Source organism: Lycium barbarum, chromosome 7 (genome assembly GCF_019175385.1).
Source record: "Lycium barbarum isolate Lr01 chromosome 7, ASM1917538v2, whole genome shotgun sequence".
Lineage (NCBI taxonomy): Eukaryota > Viridiplantae > Streptophyta > Magnoliopsida > Solanales > Solanaceae > Lycium > Lycium barbarum.
The window spans coordinates 127301542-127306579 of record NC_083343.1 but is presented as its reverse complement, the minus strand read 5'-3'; positions in this window follow the sequence as shown (position 1 = coordinate 127306579).

Below are 5038 nucleotides of genomic sequence, written 5' to 3'. Positions count from 1 at the left end.
TCTAACTTGATAATCACATTTTCACCCTTTTTTTTGTTTCTAATACCATGAGTTATCTCTTGAGCAAGTAATTGTCACGACCCAAATCATGGATCATGCGAGCACCCACACTAACCCTCCCTGGTGGGTGAACCCTTCAGGTAACAACCTTAATTAGATACAACATGCGGAATAAATACTTTTAGTATAAGAAATTCCCAAAACCTGGTCTAGACTCATACAAGAGCTTCTAAGAAGTTTACAATTTGAAGTAGATAACAGACTCAAACTGGATACGACTTCTGTTTAAGGATAGAGAACAACAGAAATCTAAGGAGAGTTTCTGGGTTGCAAGATCTCAAATAGCTCACCCAACCGCCAATCACGAACGCCTCGAAACGGTCGTGAGACTCCGAACATCACCTGAAAATAACTCTACACTCCACAAGGAGTGTAGCAAGAGTAGTATGAGCACAACACAAGGCTCGTAGGTATCATAGGCCGACAATGGTTAGTTCACGCATATAAACAAGTAAGCAGATAAGTAATCAAACACAGTCCCAACTCTAGCACATATGAAAGTCTAGCGGTACGATAGTCACAAGGGATTTCAAATCTCAGGTTATAAGCCTAGGGGAAAATATCCAAACCTCGAGTCCATCAAGTCTCTAAAATAATTACTTACAACAACAACTCAATAATTCACAAATTAAAATCAATCAGAGAATGTGCCATGCAATGACATGAATAGCAATTCAAATGGAGTGCCTTGCAATGCAATGTCGTGCTATGTAAATGTTATGCAATGCAGTAGTCACCTCTCACGCTCCACTCTCGTACACACATGCTATGGCAATGCTTCATAGTCATGACCCATGGGGGACCCGCGAAGTCCATGTACCACTCATGCTCTCCGGCAGAAACCTCGGAGGCTATCAATTTCTCTCAATCTCCGGCAAAGACCTCGGAGTCTCTCTGTCACTCTCAATCTCCGGCAAAGACCTCGGAGTCTCTCTGTCACTCTCAATCTCCGGCAAAGACCTCAGAGTCTCTCAATCACTCACCTCACCATTAGGAAAACATAAAAGTAATATGGAAGCATGTCATGCATGATATCAGTCTCAACTATATCACAATATGCAATAAACAAGTACAAGTCATATTATTGTCCATGGCTCAATAATCAATATTACCCTTCCCTTTCATAAGGTGAGTGAGCTAGTATGTGATAAAGATACAACTAAGTGATAATTACATCAAATAACACACAAAATATGGGATGCATACCTCGCATGAAATCAACCTCAATAATCACCGCAGTCATAGGTTTCATACATTCATACTAGGAAGTGTAATTCAATATTCAGTTTTTCGGTAATAACCTTCCTCTTCCATATGACCAGTGAGATCACAAGAGAGAGGAAATTATATCAAGTACATGAAATCACAATACAGTGACAGCTCACATAACAATATCGCAATAATGGCGACGAGCCCTCATAACAGTATCACAATAATGGCGACAAGCCCACGTAACAGCTGACAATATCAACCTAGATGGAATTTACCTCCACACCGTGCCTGAAAACCTAACATGCTTTCCCCGTCAATCACTACTATTTACATACGTTTTGCTAACCGGAGTCTAGACATAAAACAAACTGTAACCTACCTCAATGCCGAACAGGTGTCACGAACTTTCACGCTAAAGCTTTTTCCTTCTGAAGTGCTTCCGAACGGACAAGGTCTTATGTGCCAAGAAATATTCTTCTTCCACCTTACTTCACTTCGAAGAAAGCCCGAACTCAACAACACGACAAAACAAACGACGAGATCGAAGCGGTGAGCGAAACCCGTCATAAAATTATATAACGTTGTTGCTTGCTTAATATTTTAAGTACTGAGCCTAATGTTTATGGAGTAGTACGTTGCTGCTCACATCTTTTTCATTTGCTTCTCAAGAGAAAGAAAATTGAAATGAAGTCACTGCCTATTTTCTAGTGTGGCCGACGTTAGAATGTTTGGAAAAGGAAGTTGCAGCATATTTCCTTCTCAAATCTTTGGTTCAGCCAAAGTGAGATATATGTGTATATTTTCTATTAATGGGTAGTGGGGACCGCACATGTGAAACATAATTAGTTTCCCCCAAGGTTCCACACAAGACTAATAATGATCCTAGTTAAAAGTTGCCTCATTTTTATTTAAACGGTGCTACTCTCTTTTTTTTAATTGTTTATTCCTCCACTCTTAGTACTACTAAATATTTAAACAACTTCCTTTCCTTCTCTGGAAAAGCAAACACCAGAATCCACATTCCTCTACTCAATAATCCTCTTACCAATGAATTTGAAGGATCATGAAAGAGATGACTTGTCTCTAATCTTTAGCTAGCCACCAAAGCAACGGTGCACCCACACTAAAATCATTATCTAAAATAATCTTTTTACTCAACCATTTTGTTTTATTTAAAAATTATCCACTCCGTCAAATATCATATTTACCCACTTACTCCTTATATGTGTGCAAATAATATTTCTATGAATAAACTATTCTCACACATTAAATACATATGTTCTAAAATTTACTCGTCAATTAAATAACCGAATCACCCGTTATCGCAAGTTATAGACAGCAAGATTAGACCACGAAAAGGGTGTTTTAGGGATATTAGGCTTAAAAGTGCTAAACGACCAAATGGGTCGTTACATCAGATACCAATTAAACAATCGCTCGTCCTCGAGCGACAAGAGAGAATGAGCGCTGACGGTAACTAAAGAATCTTTAATAGGACAATGCGGGAAACCTCTACGGAATGCACCATAAACATTTCTCTCTCGCCTTACTAGTCGGAACTCCCTCTAACTTAGATAAAAGACCTAATTTTCTTATTTCCAAATTCAAATTTTCCCCCATCCTCGGTTACCGAATATAAGCACTGCTTTTGTCAAAATTTTCTAATCCTATATAACCAAATCTATGAACGTTATCGATCAGCCCCACAATTTTCCATAGAACCACACCAACCTTAGACTAAGACACAAACCTTGCCCACTCTGAACTGATAAAGTATTCTGATTCCACTAACCCTTCTTTCATGGATAAACCCAAATTACATATGTTTTGAAATCTGTATAGGTATCTATATATAAATACCAACGTGTAGCACCCATGTTTTTCCTAGAAGTAGAAAGAAAAGAAAATGAATTCTTGAAAAAGAGAAAGAGCAGGGACGTTAGTTGCTGCTATGGGAAATTGGCTTGGCAGGTCATATTAATTCTTTCCCTATAGATAGAAATATATCATTCAACCATGTATTTTTTTTTTGCTGCTCTCCTTTACCTTAGTAGAAAGTGGTCCCCATTTGTGGAACTTTGTTCCATTAAAATGAAGACAAACGTTGCTGCATATTCCTTTCATAAGTAAATGACCTTTCTTTTATAAATATGAATCCTTTCATAGTGGACCTTGGGGTCCACTTCCATAATTTACTTCAATAATAACCCTCTCATCTAAATATGTCACCTACATGAATATGACACATATGTCACTAGTTGATGCCACCAGATTCGTACATATATATGAGTCATTTGCCATCCTACTACAGTTATTAAATAATTCCTTGTTCACAATCTCTGAAATTATGATCACTTAAGGCTGCCAACAAAACACAAGTTGTGGCTCTTTTTTTTTTTTTTTTTAAATACAAGCTGGCCACTATTCCTCTCATTATGCCTAAAAACGTGGAAATAAAGATAATGATGGAATCCACTTTACATTTGACTTTATTTTGCCCATGTCCACCACTTAGTCAATTACTCAATCAAAATGGTAAATTAGAACACTTATTTTATGTCATTCATGGAAATATTAAAGTTGACCTGTAGCACATGACGTAATTACAAAATGAAAAATTCTACCAAGGCTTAATACTATATTAATGGTTATATGAAAAGATAAATGGACAAGAAAAGGGAGTTATCCGCTTTGCCAAGAAAAGCTATGAACAGATGCTGCAATTCTCCATATTCATAAAAAGCAAATTGAACCCACAATCATTACTAATTTCATCTTTGACATAAACACTATAACGTAACCACTAAGAACATGGAGGATTAATTATATTACACCAAGAATCAATAATTGGAAGAAATCCTTACTTGCACAGCTGAGTTCCTAGAATTCTTGTTGGAACGTTTCTGCTCTAAAAAAAAAAAGAATTATTCCAAAGCTAAAGATGTTGCTGCCAACATATTGCTTTTCAATTTCATTCTCAAAGTTAAAGTTGCTGCTAACATTTCTACTCCTCTTAAAATAAATAACTCTCATTTGTTAGATAAAGAATTGGAATCCATATAATGGACCGTGAGCTGTACATCATAACCATTACTTTACTATACTCTATTCCTATCCTAATGATGCCTACTTGTATATATTTACATAATCACTTGTAATCACTGCCACCACACCACTATAAGTACATAGTCCCACTTTGTTGCCCATTTCCTATAATTTCACGTGTAAGTGTGGTTGACAACAAGTCACCATTCTAGTTATAATTATTTAAGTTCCTTCTACTTTTTCATTTTTCTTTTGGAACATAACGTGCACAAAACAAGGGGTAGTGAGCTTGGCCCACTTACTTACTCCACTAATTCATACACAATTTCATATATTAAATCCTTAATTAAATTTCCATACGTTGCAATTAATCTCTAAGAAGATAAAACAACGTTGCCTTTGTTGACACCCAATTTTGTCCCACCTTTTCTCCAAAATACCTATTTTTCACTTCTAATATTTTGGCAACTTTAAAAAACAATTATTTGCATTTTTTACTATAATTAGTTTTTATTAATACCGGCATTTCATTATCCTGTCATTATCTTTTACTACCGTCCTTACTACCATTATTATTATTATTTTATAATTATTTTTTATTATTACTAGTATTATCATAATTATCATTTCAACATTTTTACTGTCTTACGCACATGCATCGCATTTATCTTCGCACAATTAAATGATAGCGTTTATTTGTTTTCGAAACATTATTGCACAG